We start from the raw sequence: 20930 nt of genomic DNA on the forward strand, positions 1-20930 counted from the left end.
TTGATATTTATATATTTTTGTCAATACTAGTAGGTCAAAGTAAATATTTTGTCAAAATTTTATGAAAATTAAACGAGCCAAATCTATTTGAATCAAAGTGTTGAGTATCCCTTAATTTAAAATGATTAATCTAAATTCTCCTGCCGTATTAAAGAAATTGTGTTGTATACAAATATGTATCTATTAACAGAATAATCTACAATTTAAAGCCACGACAATAGCTAATCAAACAACATGCGATTCCGGTTTTCGTGGACTTTATATCCACAACTCATATTTAACCAGTGACTCAATTTCCAGGAAACTTTCAAAGGATCTTTAGTAAACTATTGATGGAAGATCCCCTTTCCCATTTCTACGAAAGCTGGTCTAGACATCTTGTTTATGTAGATCCTCCCCATACCTACTACGTACGGAAATCAGTATGATACGTTGTTTCATTTATAGACATATTTAAATGAAACATTCACAGAATCTATCTTACCTACAATAAATTTTCGAAAAGGTTTATTTCCACTAATTTCGCTGATATGGTGAAAACATTTTTCTTAATTAATCTTGAAGGAAGATCAGAATCAGGAACAAACAATATGAAACAAGAATGTGTTCATAGTACACGGATGCCTTACTCGCACTATCATTTTCTATGTTCAGTGGACCGTGAAATTTGGGTCAAAACTCTAATTTGGCAATAACACTAGAAAGATCATATCATAGGAAACATGTGTACTAAGTTTCAAGTTGATTGGACTTCAACTTCATCAAAAACTTCCTTGACCAAAAACTTTAACCTGAAGCAGGACAGAAGCATTTTCTATGTTCAGTGGACCGTGAAATTGGGGATAAAAACTCTAATTTGGCATTAAAATTAGAAAGATCATATCATAGGAAACATGTGTACTACGTTTCAAGTTGATTGGACTTCAACTTCATCAAAAACTACCTTGACCAAAAACTTTAACCTGAAGCGGGACAGACGGACGAACGGACGGACGAACGAAAAACATAATGCCTCTAGGTGGGGCATAAAAACTAAAACCTTCCGAACATTGTTGTCATCTCGGAACCTTTTATAGCTGTCTTTTTTTTATGGGTTTTGCTAAAATTTGCAAGCCGTACAGTGACCTTATTGCTTTCATCCTCTGGAATCTGGTGGGTAGTTGTCTCATTGGCAATCTAACCAATTCTCATTTTTATGATCTCGGAATTTCAGATCGGCGAACATAAATTTATCCACTTCAAGGTAGACATTGGGCAACTCCTATTTTAGTTTTTGGTCCGAAAGCTGTTTTGGTGTTGCCATTTAAAAACTTCGATTTTTTGCATATCAGTTTGTACATTTGAGTTGCTAAGTTTTCTTTTTTCAATTGATCATTTACTGACATTTACTACGTGTTTCTGTTCTTTGTCCGCTCCGAAATTTGAAGTTGCATTGACTATGGCCGACTCAATTATATCATTATCAATAAGAATATTTACGTATGCACTTACTTTATTTACCAACCATTTACTGTCTTCCATGGCTTTTGAAATAATTTGTTGTATTCTTTCTGGATCCGTCTCATCTGCATGGCTATTATAACCCTGGGAATTAAAACGTGTTGCTAGTTAGATACCACTTTAAAAAAGTTGTGTAGACACGTATTTAGTAGAGCCGCATATAATAAACTGGTCTGCGGAAATGCACCTAAAATCAAGCTTACAAAAACCATGAGGGCTTTTTGTCTAATTATTTATCTAAGCTCACCAAGACCATGTGAACCTTACTAATTACTAATCGATTGTCCTAGATCGTCCATCGGTATAAACCATTTTTAAAAAATAGTATCCTGTGAAACCATAGTGCCAACAAGAATAAAACATGTGCTGTATCACCCACCTGCAGGATGTCTAGTTTTCAAATTATTATCAGTTGCGCCTGTAGCTGAACCATGAATACACATGATGTATGACCGCTTTTGTCATATCTGCATGGATTAGAGTGACAGGCGACTTGGGCATTTACCCACCCCTTTTTTCTGTGTTTTAATATGTTTTCTGTAATATTTCAACTATTTTTTAAGTTATTTAATGTGTAATTGCTCTTAATCACACGATCTTACAATAATATATTTACTAACAAATTTTTGAACATCGAAAATGAACTAGAAGTAGTCTATGTCGCTCGACGTAGTCTATGTAAAAATAAGGAGTTGATTGCCAATGAGACAACTATCCACCAAAGTTCAAATGAAGTGTATATGTTATGATAATCTAAACTTGAATTTAAAGAAATAGAAAAAATGTAATGATAAAAAACTAATACTAGACATTTCTCTCACAAGCAAAAAAACCCGTAACTGTAAAATATAAGGGTATACTATACAAGCACAGGAACACATTCTACAGCATCCGCACAGCACGAGCAACAAACCCTGTGCATATTGTACAATGGACAATCTATAATATTGTAGACTAGAATAGAATGCAGGACAAAAATCTATTTTTTGTTGATCTGGTATTGCTGAACTCCAGTGACGAGTAGACTAACAATGTCGACCATGTTTAACTTATTTGTAGACCTTGTTTTGCTGATCATTTATGTCGTTTAAAGTGTCTATCTATATATTATAGTTTTTAAGAACTAGTCAAAAACACTACAAATTGGTAAAAATCGTCATTAAAGAGCAATAACTACAATAACGAGTCGACTGAACATTTCGGCTTTGAAGAAATTGTCTTGTTGATCATTTTTGCTTTTTTGATATTTCTATGTTAAAATCGTCACTAAAGGGCAATACCTTTAATAAGGAGTCGTCCGACATGATTTTTGTTGACTTGTTTGTAGATCTTGTCTTGCTTTTTTGGTATTAACAGTTTCTATCTATTATATAACAAAATTTCAAAATAATAGGCTTAAATGCAAATAAAAGCTAAAATTCGTCTTTATCGGACAATAACTACGGTAAAAAGTCGTCTAACAGTTTTGACTTAAATGGACGATAGGTAGAGCACAACATTCTGAACATTTGTGCCCCATAGCGGTTTTCAAAATAAAAGAAAAATTTGCATGTTACCTCTATGTTCTATTTTTAGCCATGTCGGCCATCTTGGTTGGCAGGCGGGGTCATTAGACACATTTTTCAAAAACTAGATACCTTTATGATAACTGTGGCCAATTTGGTTAAATTTGGAGAAGTGGTTTCAAGGAACTTTTTTTTTAAGTTAACGGACGATGACGGACGACGAACGCCAAGTGATGAGAAAAGCTCACTTGGCCCTTTGGACAACTGAGGTGTGCTGAAAGGGAGGTCCATGCAACATGTGTCTGTGATATTTAACACCATAAAATTTAGCTGCAGTGATGCGCAATCGTCATTGAAAAGCCTCTTCATGGGGTTTTTGATTATGTGATTACTTGGCCGTTTTTATAGTGATTATTTGATTACCAGACCAAGTATTTCATGATTATTTGATTATTTGATAATCTAGGGCTGTGTGTTTGATTATTTGATTATTTTGTTTTAAAAAATAATTAATGATTATGTGATTATATTGGCAAAATAAAATTGTGATTATGTGATTACATGGACACCCCCACGAGAGGCCTCATTGAAACAGTAACTAATCGACAAACACATATATATAGTATACTATAATCATTAGCAATTTACATCTGTCTATTATATGTGACGCACATCCCAGTCAATGACATCGTTTTTATGACATAGTGATTTCAGGTTTAATGTAATGACGCTATCCTCCAATAAGCCTAGCTACCTATTCAAACCAAGGACACAGGTTTTGGCAATAACTAGCGATCGATTGTGACAAAGTCACAATATGCCTTGAAAAACAAATTGTAAATCGGAGGGCGGGTTAACAAAAGATTTCAAATCTATACTAAACACAAAAATAAGAGTCAATTTTGACATATTAATTTACCTTAGCATGATTAGGGACGACATCAAAAGATCAATGTAGGATAAAAAACTTAAATCAAAAAGTTTGGGGGTGGGGGATAAAATTGCTGCAAGTTTTGTTTATCCAAAATCGATTTTACATATATCCATATTGGTCAATCAATTTTTCAAAAATTAAGTTAAGAGGGGGAATCAGTGAAAAAACTATGTGAATTAAGTTTTTTTTATCCTACATTGAACTTTTGATGTCGTCCCTTAAGGATCAATTATCTCATTTCGTTTGAAGGGGTTAAGGGCAAAAAATATTATTACATTTCCAGAATTTTATGACATCGTTGAGATGATCCTTTCATTGGTTTTACAATGTCAGAAGTTGTCCTGAATTTTGCATGTTCTGGCCATGAATTTGAAAGGACAAACAGATATTCCCCCCTTGTTCGTACATCCATCATACATATACCCTATTGAACAGAAAGCCAACAAAAGAAAATATCTATACCTTTTTTCTCTGTACTCATTTTTCTTCTTGTTATTTGTGATTTTCATTTTATTGTATGCAATATGAATAATATGAGATGTATATATACATGATATATAAGCATCAATAAGACATCATGTTGCCAACTCAATGAAAGAATGTTTTAACTGCAGTCACCTCCAATAGATTCCAGTATTTATAATTAGCTTGTGACAGAAATGCTCGCAGAATTGAGACTTGGTATATATATATATATTATTTGTGTTGTATAACCGCTTTATATTTCCATATGCAATAGCCAGTGAAAAATTGACACTTTATCTAAATCTCTAAAGTGTAAAGAAATAGTTCTATGCTCTGAAGGAGGAGATTTTATTTAACTAAATCGGAAAACAGTACTCCTTTCCGCCAGAGGTTAGTGATGTCCATGATTGTTGTGTGCTCCAATATATATAGGAGGAATTTACAAACATGTGCTTGATATAAAATAATCTGTTTCTTTCCCCATCACTTTAAATGTATCCGATAAGGTTTTTATGTTTTTCGTACTTTTTACATGATTTATAAACAAATTAAGTAATATAAAAAATAATAATGGCTCATAGGAAGCAGTAAGTAATTAGTTTGTCACCACCACTGGCACCAGTCGTTCAAAATGTCATTTTAGAGGAAAAAAATAATTTACAGAAATGTTTGGAATATGTGTGAAAATATATCTTACCTGTCTCACATAATTATTGTAGTAATCCTGTGTATTTTTAGGCAGAAGCCTGATTTGCCTGAGAAGGTATTTGTATAGTTGAACGGGTGTTTTCACATTTGACATTGGGTTGTTGGGAACTTTGCGGAGGAATACACTAAGGGTTTGACCGAAGACGGAGGTGACATCAGAAAACGGGTTACATATATGAATTTATTTTTTCATAATTATTTGTGTTTCTTAAATTATCATAGTTAAGGCTTATCTATCGTAAAGTGACAGTCATTTTTAGAATCTTTGATATAATATTCCTACATGGTTATCTTTTTTTTTATCAAGTTTCACCAATATCGTTACAAAATTAAGGGTTCTAGTAAACTCTTCGTATAGCTTGATATGCGGTCTCACGGTTTCTTACTCAGTGTTGAAGGCCATACAGTGACGTATAGTTGCTAAAATCCAGGTCATTTGGTCTCTGGTAGATAGTTGTCTCATTTGCAATCATTCCACGTCTCCTTATTTTATATTAAAGACATTCTTCATTTTCCTATTTCCTTTTTCACGGTTCGTTCAGTATTGTCTGTTTGACTCGCATCTACCAGTTTCTAAGCCTTATTCAAATAATCTTTATATTTCGAGACAAAATAAGGTTAATCTATATGTATTCCATGGCTGCATAATCAGTTCGTTGAATAGTTGGATAATTCATATATACTAGTATTGTATACTAGTATACATTTTTTACATTCAAACACATTGTATTTTTTTTTTGCCAAAAAGTGGCCCCTCCGGCTCCTACGCCCCTGTGAGTATAGGTCAACTATATAATATATATCGTATATAGATTACTGGATAATTGCAGGTATACATGTCCTCGTACAGGATTCACCTAACCTTGACCTCATTTCATGGTCCATTTGGTCAACGTTAACTTTTTGTGATTAGGTCCGTTTTTCATATACAATCAACAATAGGACAACTCCATTCTGTGTGTAGAATGATTATAGGTAGTTTAGTTGCATGGCTCATTGGTCAACGTTATGTTTTCATGATAAAGTCCATTACTATATAAATCCTTGATGAAAAGAATGATTGTAAGGTGTACTATAGTATATGTTCGTGACAGGCTTCATCTGACCCTAAACCTCATTTTCATGGTACATTGGTCAATTTTACATTTCCTTGATAAGCTTAGTTTCTCATTTACTAGTACATAGAAGTGTCATAATTTTCAGCAAAAAGTTCAGATTTTGACAATTAAACCAGAAAAGACAAGATAGTACAGCGATTCATATTGCCATACAAAAGCAGTGATAAGGTATCAATTTGATGACAGAAAAATAGACGCAATTAAGATTTCCCTCCAAATTCATAACTACAAAACATGTTCTGATAGTGGTTACTGCATCTGGTAAATTTGAGAAAATGACACTGTTTTATCAAAACCGTTAGTAATTGCTCTTTTTAGAACAAGAGAAAAGATGGAATATTTATGTTTTACTTCTATGTAAATCAGATGTAATCGTCTCGTATCTTTGGGGCTAACGCCCCTTCAGATATGAGAAGCTTATATTTAATACATATATATATACTATCAGCTATAGGGCAATTAACTTAATGATTGTAAGATGTAAATGTCTGCCTGGCAGGGTTCATCTTACCTTGACCTCATTTTCATGGTTCATAAGTCAAAAGTGTTTCATGATTAGGCCTCTTTTTCAGATGCTATTGAAATATTGTATTTGATATAAGGAATTCTTGTAAGATTTGCACGTCTTAATGCCGATAGAATCTGATAGGGTTCATCTAAAATTGAACTTATTTCTATGACCAGTTCATTGATAATATTAGTTTATATTGTACTTGTAGTAAAGCCTTGATTTTAAAGACCATAAAACTATTAAACCCCACAATCATCCTATTAAAGCGCCATCGAATATGGCTCATAATAATCTGGCGGCGGCGGTTACTGGATGATTTAAACACATATCATTCCAGAAAAGAACAATGTGAAAAAAGGTTTCTGTAATTCTGAATTTGGCACTGTTCTACGCTGCTACATATCCACACCAAAACTTTTCATGTTAAAACTTTGCTCTAAAATCAAATCAATAATGAACTTATGTCCACACAAAGTCCGAAAATACCCAAGGACAAAACAATCGTAATTCGAAGAATAATTGAACATTATGACCATGATCAAAAGAAAGAAAAAAAGTGAAAAAGACGAAGATTTTATGTTTTACTTGAAATCATATAGAATTCGCAACGACGACATATAATGTAGACCACGCTGTCAATGTATGTATACATTGAAATTTTAACAGCGAACGCCAGTAGACTCTTGAGTCCATTATGTATTAAATAATTGTATACGATGCTTACGTTTTGCAGTGGCGACGGTAAAGGATCATGTGATATTCAGTGTGCATCTATTCAGATCGTTAAATTTATTCAAAACTCCGATTAAGAGCTTGACATATTGTATGAATGACTGCATTTTGCCATTGCACAAGGTCACATTTTTCTCTTACTGTTTATGACATCTTTACACCAAATTTGTTGGACGAGTACTGATTGATACTTAAGTCTGAGATAACATGATATGTTTGTTAGTTATTATTGACCTTGAACTAGCTTTCAGTAACTGCGAGTACTCTTATATCGGCACTTTGTGGTTTTTTTTGTCTTTAGCTAGCACTTCACATTTAAATAAAATTACAATTGACACACAAAATGTTAATCATCTTCTATTCCAGTCTTTCTAATAAAGGAAGCAAACTGTTTGTGTCATATTCTTGCATAGATTTAATTTTCAACAGTTAAAATGGTGAAATACACTCACAACAAACATTTTTAACCTCGTCATATTTATATGTGCCTGTCTGTCAAATTTGTTTTTCGTTTGAAATGTTTCACATTTTGTCATTTTGGGGTCTTTTATAGCTGACTATACGGTATGCGTTTTTCTGTTTGTTTGAGGCCGTACTTTCACCTATAATAGCTGCTGAAATCTGTTTCATTTCAGTGGACCTCCATTTGGACTATGTTAGATAGTTGTCTGATTGTCTTTCAGTGATTTACGCATACTACACATCTCTTTTTTCAGAAGAAGTAAAACACTATATATGGAGGTAGTAAAATAGCTTAAATTTATTAACAAAACTAATCAAGATGCAAAAAAGTAACGGAAGGCAGCCGTCTACCATCGGTATTACACCCTTCCTCATAGTTCTGAAAAGAAAAACAGAATAAATAAAAACATCAGTTAAAATGCAGAAAGAAAATTATGCGACAAAACAACACAATATTCAAAAGTGTAATGTCTAGTGTTAAGTGTAATGCCTTGTGTTAAGTGTAAATGTCTAGTGCTAAGCGTAATATCTAGTGTTAAGTGTAAATGTCTAGTGGTGAGCGTAAATGCAATATCTAGTGTTTTAAAGTGTAAATGTCTAGTATAAGTGTAAATGCAATGTCTAGTGTGAAGTGTAAATGTAATGTGTAGTGTTAAGTGTAATTGTCGAGATTATTGCGGGATAAAGACGTTCTTGAGTTTGTACATTACCATTGACGACGTCGCCGACTACAGTGACGTCGCCGTGGGCTCTAAGGAGTTGTTATTAAAAGTTATGGCTGAACAGACGTGTTTGTTTATATTAGCGTAAATATCATACTTTTAACCTCCACATTTATGGTACCGTGACCAATGGATCTAAATAAGCTGAAGTCGATACGATCCGGGAACAGAAGTGCTGTTACAAAACTCATTCGAAAGATAGATGCAGCGAAGCAGGATACAGATTTCGATCCAGAAGAATTGACAGCAACATTTGACAACCTACTTCAGAAGCAAAAAATACTGAACAACTTGAATGAGCAGATACTCAACCTAGCGGAAGCAGAAGATATTGAAAATGAAATCCTAGACTCAGATGAGTATTGTATAAATTTAGAAACAAAAATCAGACACATACGTAATTTTATTCAAAATACTCAATCCACATCACAGACACGTCAGAGTGAAACTTCATCACAAATACTAAATGTAGAACATCAACCGTTCGTCAATACAGGAAATACATGCACGCAGTCGTTCCAAAATCCATTCTCACAAGCTAGTAACACAGTTAGTACTAATATAAATTCGTATACATCCGCAAGCAGTCAGAATCACTACTTACCCAAACTCACACTTCCGATATTCACAGGGAACATATTAGAGTGGCAAACTTTTTGGGATTCGTATGAATGCGCCATACATTTGAACCCTTCATTGACCGATGTCCAGAAATTTAATTACCTCAAAGCACAATTACAGAATGAAGCATTACGAACCATAGCAGGTATTGCACTTACTAACGCAAACTACGCAGACGCCATTATTTTGTTGAAGGAGAGATTCGGACAAACACACAAAATCACACAAGCGTACATACAAGCTTTATTAGAAATTTCACCGCCAAGAAACCAACTTGTCAGTTTGAGACAATTTTATGATCAATTGGAAACATACATAAGAGGGCTAGAATCTTTGGGTCAATCACAAGATTCGTATGGAACATTACTTGTACCAATTATTTTGAATAAATTACCGGGAGAAATTAAAAAAAACCTTGCCCGTGAACATGGAACAGAAAACTGGTTATTACGAGACCTCCGGAAAAGTATTTTCAATGAAATAAACATAATTGACGCGGGTCAAGACATTGAAACTTCTAACAATATACCAAGTACGTCATCTTTCTTTACCGGAACTAAATCAACAAAACCCCGACAAAATCAAGCTCTAAATACAAGAAATATACGCCAGAATTTAGACACTAAACCTTGTGTATTCTGCCACGATGTACACGCACCAGCGCATTGCGCGAACGTATCTGATACAGCATCACGCATGAACATTGTAAAACGCGAGAAATTGTGTTTCAACTGCCTTGGCACACATCGTATAAATGAATGTAAGTCAAAACACTTATGCCGTAATTGTAACAAAAAACATCACACAAGTCTGTGTACTGTACGCCCATTTAACAACAAAATTAACCATGATAATGAAAGAAATAGACAAAGCGTGCATAATACAAATTACAGCCAACAGAATATGAATTTTCATGGTAACAATAGACAAGCTAATCAGACATCTGTACATTTGGTAAATGACACGAAGAATAAGGAAGAGGACACTTCAATTCTATACTCATCGTCAGTCGAGGTACGTACAAATGTACTTTTAAAAACTGCAGTAGCACCCGTATGGTCAAACCACTTATGTAAAGATACCCATATACTTTTTGACGAGGGAGCACAGAGATCATTTGTTACCGAAGATTTAGCGAGAAAACTGAATTTACATACAGAGGGCACTGAAATTCTACAATTATCGTCATTTGGAGATGGAAACAAAAACATACGACACTTAGATAAATCAACAGTTTTCGTAGAAACAGATGCAGGAAAGAAAATACCGATTCAAGTTCTAATTGTACCAATGATTGCCGTACCTTTGCAGAACAATATTCGCCACATTAACAGAGGACTGGACTATTTACGGGGACTAAAGTTAGCACATCCGGTAACACAAGAAGAGTCTTTCGAAATAGCATTATTGATCGGAGCAGACTACTATTGGGACTTAGTCGAGGATGAAGTGGTACGAGGAAATGGTCCAACCGCCGTGAAGTCGAAGTTAGGTTTCTTACTTTCCGGTCCAGTAAGGGGCCAGAGAGATAACTCGTTGATGGGTACTAACATTTTTAACATTCTTGTTTCTCATAAAACGGAGGAGCATGATCTAGAAACATTTTGGAGATTGGAATCAATTGGTATTAACTCGAGAGAAACGGACGAAGACGAAAAGGATTTTTTGGAAACATATCAAGACACTTCGATTGAACTCAGAGGTAATAAATACTTTGAAAAGTTGCCATGGAAACAGGAACATGACGAACTACCATCAAATTATATAGTTACAAGAAGAAGAACAGAGAACGTTATTAAGAAACTTAGTCAAGATCCTAAACTACTAAAGAAGTATGGAGATATAATCGCCGAACAGGAACGCAGAGGATTTGTTGAGACAGTAGATGAAAAAGAACAAAAAGGCGGGAAAATCCATTACATTCCACACCACCCTATACAGAAGGAATCTAGCACAACTCCTATACGAATAGTATACGACTGCAGTTGTCGTCAATCACCAAACCATCCAAGTCTAAATGATTGTCTGATGGACACACCACCAAAATTAAATGACTTGACAAAACTCCTAGTACAATTTAGAGCCAACCAGTTTGCTACATGTACTGACATTGAAAAAGCTTTCTTACATGTTGGATTGAGCGAAGAAGATAGAGACGTTACCCGATTTTTATGGCTTAGTGACCCTATAAACCCAGGAAGTCAGCTGAAAACTTACAGGTTCAAATCAGTGTTATTTGGAGCGACATCTTCGCCCTTTATACTCAACGCCACAATACAGAAACATTTGAAACAATTCGGAAACAGTGAAACAGCTAGAATTCTAGAAAGAGACATATACGTTGATAACATTTTATCTAGTATGAAAAAAGAGGAAGATTTACTTATGTATTTCAAAGAAGCAAGGAACTTGATGGCTGGAGCTGGATTCAACTTGAGATCATGGAGTTCAAACAGTGCTAAATTACTACAATTAGCTAAAGAAGAAAACGTCCTAGATACGGATAAGTATACCAAAATACTTGGAATGTTGTGGAACAGTCGAAGCGACGAGATCTTTTACCCGAAGCGTGAAATTCCTACACCGGAACTACTTCAACATGTAACTAAACGAGAAGTTTTGAAATATTCATCAAAGATTTATGATCCACTCGGCTTACTTAGTCCGGTTACAATTAGAGCGAAAATCCTGATACAAGAGTAATGGAAATGTGGATTAGATTGGGACGAAATTATACCGGATAATTTAAAGACTACGTGGACAGATTTAACTAAAGATTTGGAAAAGGCAATACAATTCACTATTCCTCGATATTATTTTAGCAAGCCATCAACATCAACAGAATTAATACTTCATGTATTTACAGATGCAAGTCCAAAAGCGTACGGCGCAGCAGCTTATTTAAGTAACGAAAACGAAACTACTTTAGTAATGGCAAAAACCAGAGTAGCACCAGTCAAATGTTTAACCCTCCCACAACTTGAACTTATGGCCGCAATTATCGGCGCACGACTAGCTGCACATCTTCATTCAACGCTTGATCATCCAAAAACTGTTTTTTGGTCAGATAGTAGCATTGTACTTCATTGGCTAACATCTACGAAGACTTTGAAACGTTTTATTGCCAATCGAGTAAAGGAAATAACAGAATTGACGCATCCATACAAATGGCGGTATTGTCCTACTGATAACAACCCGGCAGATCTTCTTACACGAGGACTTACAATTGAACAATTTGACCAGAGTATACTTTGGCGGAAAGGACCGAATTGGTTAACAGATAGTTCAAAATGGCCAGAACTAAACAGCGCAAAAAACACCGTTTTGACGTCACTGGTAGATGACAGAGAAAATGAAGAGGAATTGGACAACTTGGATATGACAAACCAAAATAATCTAGTCGGTATAACAAACATATTAGATATTTCGAACTATGGATCTTATATGAAGTTATTACGTATTACCGCCTATGTCATCCGTTTTATCCGCAACTGTAGATGGGATAGGATTTCCAGAAAAAGCGGACCTCTGGAGGTCAATGAAATTCAAACAGCAGTAAATACATGGATTTTAGATTGCCAGGAGTCTACGTATACAGATGAAATGTCATACCTGAGAGGAGCACAACAAAGAAACACAAATAAAGTACCAAGAGTCCGACAATTAGGACTTTTCTTAGACCAATCCGGTCTCATCAGATGTAACGGGAGAATACACAACGCACCAATTCCAGAATCAGCAAATTTTCCGTACCTTTTACCAGCAAATCATCCGTTAACTAGACTTATTGTATTGGACGCACACGAACAATTACTTCATAGTGGAATGAATGCTACAGTCACCTATATTAGACAAACATTTTGGATACCAACTATTCGACAGTATGCAAATAAATTACTCCGCAAATGCGTTATTTGCCGCAAAGTGTATGGAAAATCGTACGTTGCACCAGACCCACCACCTTTACCAAAAATCAGACTACAGGAAGCACCCCCCTTTACAGTCACTGGAGTTGATTTTACAGGAGCGTTACTTGTAAGAGACGAAAATAGAAGTTTAACAAAAGCGTATATATGCCTGTTTACCTGTGCTTCCACCAGAGCCGTTCATCTAGAAGTGGTACCGAACCTAACCGAAAATTCGTTTGTTCAAGCTTTCCGGCGTTTCGTAAGCCGTAAATCAATACCTAAAACACTTATATCAGACAATGCAACTACTTTCATTGCAGGATCAGAGGAACTAAAAAGACTATGTGAATCGGCAACACTAAAAGAAACGTTGTCTATACGAGGGATAGAATGGAAGTTCATACCAAAACGCGCACCTTGGTATGGTGGATTCTGGGAGAGACTTATTGCGCTTACAAAGACAAGCTTGAAAAAGACACTTGGACGAACTCAAGTCAGTATGGAAACTCTACAGACTGTCGTGACAGAAATAGAAAGAATTTTAAATGATAGACCACTTACATATTTTTCATCAGATATTAGAGACTGCGAAACGTTAACCCCCGCTCATCTTTTGTATGGTAGAAGAATATCAGCGCTGCCATATCCGCAAATAGATATAGATGAATTCAACGATCCAACCTATATGAATCATAAAGAACTCAACAAATGTGCACACAGACAAACTTTATTAATACAACACTTCTGGACCAGATGGAAGTCCGAATACTTAACTTCGTTACGCGAATTTCACAAAACTTTAGGAAAAAACGAACAATCTATTCATATTGGAGACATAGTTCAAATCCATAATGAATCGCCTAGAGTCAATTGGAAACTAGGTATAGTAAATGAACTTATAAGAGGTAATGATGGACTTGTACGGGCAGCACGGATACAGACAAGCAATGGTGAGACATCCCGACCAATCGTAAAACTCATTCCGTTGGAGGTATCAGGGACACATTCGGATGCTACAAGCGATCACACTGACGATCAACAAGAAAACACAACTCAAAGAAGTACTCGACCGAAACGAAATGCGAGCATGAAGACCCGGAAGAGGATACGAAACTGGATAACCAATGTAGACGAAAATGATGAAGAAGAATTACAATTTTAAAAAGGACTTTCGTAGTTAACTCAAAATTTTCATTTATGTGAACAAGAACTTAGTTTAACTTATATCAATTTAGTTCATTCATCGAGATAGAGACTTTTTTCATTTGATTTATTTTCAAATATGGACTGTTAATGTGAAATCTTTGATAATTTGCACTTTTTGCGGCCCCCAGTATGTCGAGATTATTGCGGGATAAAGACGTTCTTGAGTTTGTACATTACCATTGACGACGTCGCCGACTACAGTGACGTCGCCGTGGGCTCTAAGGAGTTGTTATTAAAAGTTATGGCTGAACAGACGTGTTTGTTTATATTAGCGTAAATATCATACTTTTAACCTCCACAGTAATATCTAGTGTCAGGTGTAATGTTTAGTGTTAAGTGTAATGTATAGTGTTAATGGTAATATCTAGAATTAGAATTGTTCTCACTGGACGGAACAGATGGAATTTATTAATTCATCACACACAAAAAAACTCCTTACATGCATTTGACAAAAAACGCAAACAAAGGAAGAGTGCATTTGTTGTTGTTCTTCATCTCATAGTTACAGTGAGACCTTCAAAACGGTTCAAAATCTCACACCCTCACAACAAGTTTAAGATGGTCCTAGCAACGATTTGGAAGTAGTTCTTTGATAAATACGTTTTCTGAGTAAAGGTATAGCAAATGAAAAATAAATGTATTAGAAAAGACACACTTATTCTATGTATGTTTATTTCTTTATTTTCTGATCGTTTGGTGAAAACAAATGTATGTTCTTGTTTTGTTGAATAGGAGAGGCATGTTACTTAATTTACACTGGCAACATTATCCATAAACTTACCAAAGCTTTTTGTTTATCAAATGGAAATCCCAAAAGTTCTTCCCAGGGATCTTCCTGGGGTCATCGAAGATTTTTACCTTGTATTCTATAAAAAAAATGTAACGTGTGCAGTTCCAAGTTACCTGTTCAGATCGGTTAAATCTCAACTTACCAAGGGTATATCTTATATTCGGCAGCTGATATTACCGAGAAAATGTCTAATATTAGACATCTGCTATTTATTTTTTGAATTCATATCATATGATAATTATTACATAAGCCGTAATATTTCTGTTATATCCATTAAATTCCATATCATAGAAGTATATTGGTTGAACAAACTAAATATCTTCTTTTAATATAAAAATAAGATGTGGTTTGATTGCCAATGAGACAACAATCCTCCAAAGTTCAAATGAAGTAGATGTAAGCAATTATAGGCAACCGTACGGCCTTCAACAATGAGAAAAACCCATACCGTATGGTCGGCTATAAAAGGCCCCGACATGAAAAATATGAGGACTACTTTTCTAGTGTTAAATTTTTTTAATGCCTATTTTATACAATGTTATTGAAACGGCATTAATTCGTGAACAATGCAGCAAATTTTATAAAAGATGAATAGCCCCAACCTGATTTACTGATAAGTTACAAGGCTTCGAAAACTTCCAAAGATTGACAATTTTCGGGGCTAATATCTTTTTAAAACTCAAAATAAAAATATGCTTCTTTGGCAGAATTTGTTCCATTTTCTATAAATTTGTACCATTTTTAGTAAAAAGTCTCAGCTGAGAAAATTCCGTACGTATCACTATCAAATGATTACTCAATTGAGGGATTGTTACTCATTTGGGGAATAGCTCCCCATTTGGCGGTTTGTACCCAACCTGTTCTACTAGTGACAGCCTTCGTGTTGCTCATAGTAAGTAAAATGCTGTCGATAAGTCGCATATAGCGATATCCTAATTGAGAAGATGAAGTTCGGGATTAATAAAAAAAAAAAACTTAAAATACAAAAATAAAATGTTTACCTTTGCCTCTCTTTCGAGAGAATTACACGAGCGGCGAGATAAAAACAAGAACTATGAAATGTTTCCAAAGGAAAATTCCAAACAGCATATTAAATAGAGAATAACCCTGCAAAAAAAGAAATCGTTTTAAAATAACGTCCGTTGGTTTTCACTGATTTTTTTAAAGTAAGACATAATGTACACAGTAGTATGTTCAAGCTTTCTTTATGATGTTATAAAACAACTCCGACATATTTAATAGAGAATAATACGTGTCTCCTTAAAATGAAAAATGAAAGTTTAATTAATTATCAGACTTCAATTCGAACTCGAAACGTTACTAAAACTAAGTTTTTTAAAACTCAAACTCGATAACGAACTTAAAATCATTTTTTTTCAAAATCTGAAATCAATACCTATTATAACCTCGATTTCCAATTCGACTTATAACGTAAACTCTTATTTGATTGCTATCAAAAGTCAATTTAAAGACGAACGTGTATTGGATGAAATAAGTTAATGCAGGTCAGGTTTTGCTGAGTTCGAAACGATTTTCCTAACGACGTCCTAAAAGTAGGACAACCGGAGTCGCCCGAGTGGGAAAGCTTACCTCAAAAACAATAAACTCCAGATCATTTGGATCATAGACAAATCGTAAAGTACGATTTATTAGTGTGAACCTTCATACAGAAAATTCTTTTTATAATTTAACAGCATCAAACCTAAGAAATAGTCACGAATTCTTGTTCTAAACCTCAAATACAATACAAAATTTATAATGATCATCACTGACTTTTGCTATACTAAACAAGCGAAGTAACACTCAATAATTCCAAGTAACTAACTTTTTAGCTCTCCTGGAATTGAGCTTTTCTCATCACTTGGCGTCTGTCGTCGTCATCGTCGTCTGTTAACTTTTACAAAAATCTTCTCCTCTGAGAAACTACTGGGCCAATTTCAACCAAACTTGGCCACAATCATCATTAAAAATGTGTCCGATGACCCCGCCTACCAACCAAGATGGCAGACATGCATAAAGATAGAACATAAGAGCAAAATGCAAGTTTTGTCTATTATTTTGAAAACGGCTATATATAGAGAAAATCTGACTGGAGCACGGAAATATTCAGAAAATTGAGCTCTACCTATTGTCCATTAACGTTAAAACTGTCAGACGAATTCTTAATGGAGTTATTGCCCTTAAATGAATAAGTTTCACCTTTTTTTATTTTGCCTATTATCTTGAAATCTACAAAAGATACAGAGAAACTTTAAATAGCTAAAATAATCAACCAGACAAGATCTACAAATAAGTCAAACACGGCCAAAATCGTCAGAGGACTCCTTATTAAGAGTTATTGCCCTTTAATGATTTTTTCACAATTTTTTGTGTTTGTGCCTACTATCTTACAAAAAAAATCTCCTCTAAAACCACTAGCCGAGTTTAACAAAACTTAGCCACAATCATCAATGGGATATCTAGTTTTAAAAATGTGTCCGATGACCCCGTTCGGAAACCAACATGCCTGACATGGCTAAAAATAGAACATATGGGTAAAATGCAAGTTTTGTCTATTATCTTGAAAATGGCTATGAATAGAAAAATCTGACGAGAGGCAGAAATGTTTAGGTAGGTTGAAATCTACAAGCTGTCCATTTACGTCAAAAGTGTCAGAGGTTTTTCTTATAGGAGTATTGCCCTTAAATGTCAAATTTTACTAATATTTTAAATTTTGCATTTTATATCGAAAACTAAAATAGATAGAGAGAAACTTTAATCAGGAAAACTTATCAGCAAGACAAGATCTACAAAAAAGTCAAATGGCTGAAATCGTCACAGGACTTGTTATCTATAGGAGTTAATTCTCATTAATGACGATTTTTACCATTTTTTTTCAATTTTGCCTATCATCTTGAAAATTGTAATAGATATATAGAAACTTTAAATAGCCATAATGATGAGCAAGACAAGATATACAAATTAACCATCATGGCTTAAATCTTAATTAGATATAAGAAGATGACAGTGATGTGGTATGAGTGCCAATGAGACAACTCTCCATCCAAGTCACAATTTGTAAAAGTAAACCATTATAGGTCAAAGTACGGCCTTCAACATGGATCAACACAGAGCCTTGGCTCACACGGAACAACAAGCTATAAAGGGCCCCAAAAATGACTAGTGTAAAACCATTCAAACAGGAAAACCAACGGTCTAATCTATATAAAAAACGAGAAACGAGAAACACTAATGAACCACATCAACAAACGACAACCACTGAACATCTAGTTCCTGACTTAGGACAGCTGCAAACAAATGCAGCGGGTTTAAACTCGTTAATTGAGGTAATATTGCCCTTTAATGATGCTTTTTACCATTTTTTTTTTAGTTTTTGCCTATTATATTGAAAAGCACAATGACTAAAATTGTCAATTGATTCTAAGTTTTTGCTCTTTCATGACAATTTTACCAAGAAGTGACGATAGTTGAAGATGCAGGTGACTGCGCGACACCGGCTAGAGCCACTAGTTTACATTATTTTTTATTTACATAATGCATTTGGGACCAAATAAATATAGAAAAATGACATTTTTGTTTTTTGATAATCAGTATATAAAAAAAATAAAATGCCATTATTCTTTTTATCGGTGATTTATCTTAACTGTATGGGTTTTTTTTGGTTGAGAATATGAAGTAAAATGAAATTATATCAAGTAAAAGTACTTTTAAGCGTACAAAACATTGGGATCGGTTGTATGAATGAAGTCGCGTGCATTTCATTGGTCAACGCGTGACGTTGCTGAACTGATACATGATGTTAAGTCTGCCTATCAAGTCCTGATCTTAAAAATATTAGGCAGTAAAATCAAAGGGAAAATGTACAAATTGCCGATAAAAATTCATCTTTCTTGAAACTTAAATAAGAGCCAAAGAGGAAATGTCAAATATGTTGTTGTCCGTCCTTTTTTCTATAGTGTAAATACAGCCAATGCAGACTATCATTTCATGATCTTTCATACACATGACACACATGTTGAAGTTGATCTTTGGAAACAGATGTTTTTGTTTCAACAATTTTTTAGCAAATAAATCAAAAGTGTTTTTGTGTACAGATATGTGAAGGAAAATGTGATGAACATTTCAAGTATACTTTACTTACAAAAGTTCAACAGCTGGATAAGTTGCCGGACCATTTCTGAACCAGGACCACAGCAGAAAGACTTACAAGCAAAATTACACACATATTGTATGATATTGTATTGTTTAACCAATTTTTGTAGACCGTTGTTTCATCATCAGTTTCGTGTCTGGTAACTTAAGTTAGTTTCACGTAACGTCACAATTTTTTATGAGATGACATGTGCAACGACGTCACATGATGTAGACGTCGCTTTGTTTTTCTGTGTCTACATTGAAACAGCCAACACCAAAAGTCCAGCCCTGGCCTCAGTGACTTATTTTCATTTTTCATTTTTTATGTCGTCTCTGTGACAACAGAAAAAATAAAAAATGAAAATAATTCACTAAGGCCAGGAATGGACTACCAACACGAGTAGACCCTTGAGTCCATTATGTAATATGTAATTGTGTACAGTACTTACATTTGTCATTTGCCACATTTGGAGCAGGGTCTGCTTACCCTTCCGGAGCACCTGAGATCACTTCAGTTTTTGGTCGGGTTCGTGTTGCTCAGTCTTTAATTTTCTATGTTGTGTTTTGTGTACTGTTGTTTGTCTGTCTGTCTGTCTGTCTGTTTGTTTGTTTTTTTCTTTTTTTAGCCATGACCAGTGGCGGATCCAGAAATTTTCATAAGTGGGGACCCACTGACTGCCTAAGAGTGGTCCCGCTCCAGTCATGCTTCAGTGTTTCCCTAAGTAATCAACCAAATGTTTTCCATAAAGGGGGGGGGGGGCGGCGGCGGGCCCCCTGACCCCCCCCTCCCCCTAAATCCGCCTCTGATGGCGTTGTCAGTTTATTTTCTACTTATGAGTTTGAATGTCCCTTTGGTATCTTCGCCTCTCTGTAAGTGAACGAGTATAAGCGAGGTAAAAATGCAGCAAGCAAAGGACTTATATAAACTGGATTTCGTTATCACAAATTACTTAAATAATTGTTGCTTGCTTAACGTTCAGTGGCAAATATGTCATACATGACATATTCAGGACGAACAAATTACTTAAAACCTTTACTTAATTCTTCCAAAAATACAAAACATTTGGTTCGAAGGTTTGGTTGTATGTGTAGACACCTCTGTAACTTATAAAACACATGGATGCTTAGGGCTTCCCGATCAATGTTAAGTTTATACAAAAAATAATAGAATGTAAGAATCAAACAGTTATATAAAACGAAAAAGTATCCATCAACTTCAACAGCCAATGTGAAGCATTTCAGGGCCATGAAAATGAAATATTGTTCTTTTGGAATTCCAACCAAAGTTGAGGAACTTGGTCTTCTATCACTCTTTTTACCAAAATAGCACACTTAATTGTCCTTAAAGCAACGTTATATTGTTGCTGGTCTGCCAAATGCTTCACCAAACCTTTTTTTCAAAATTAATAATATCTTTCTCATCGGCAATTAAAAGTGAGCTTTAGACTTACTTTGAAATTACTTACTCTAGGGGTGGTTTGAAGCATATTAAAAATCTATTGTTTTTTTCTGGTTTTCTTTTATTTTTTTGTCATGATGTGGGTCTTTTCTCGACGTGTAGGGTTTAGTTGCCCCATGATATATCCTCCCTCCTTTTGACCTTAACTTACCTAT

The sequence above is a fragment of the Mytilus californianus genome, unplaced genomic scaffold (genome assembly GCF_021869535.1).
Source record: "Mytilus californianus isolate M0D057914Y unplaced genomic scaffold, xbMytCali1.0.p SCAF_8, whole genome shotgun sequence".
Lineage (NCBI taxonomy): Eukaryota > Metazoa > Mollusca > Bivalvia > Mytilida > Mytilidae > Mytilus > Mytilus californianus.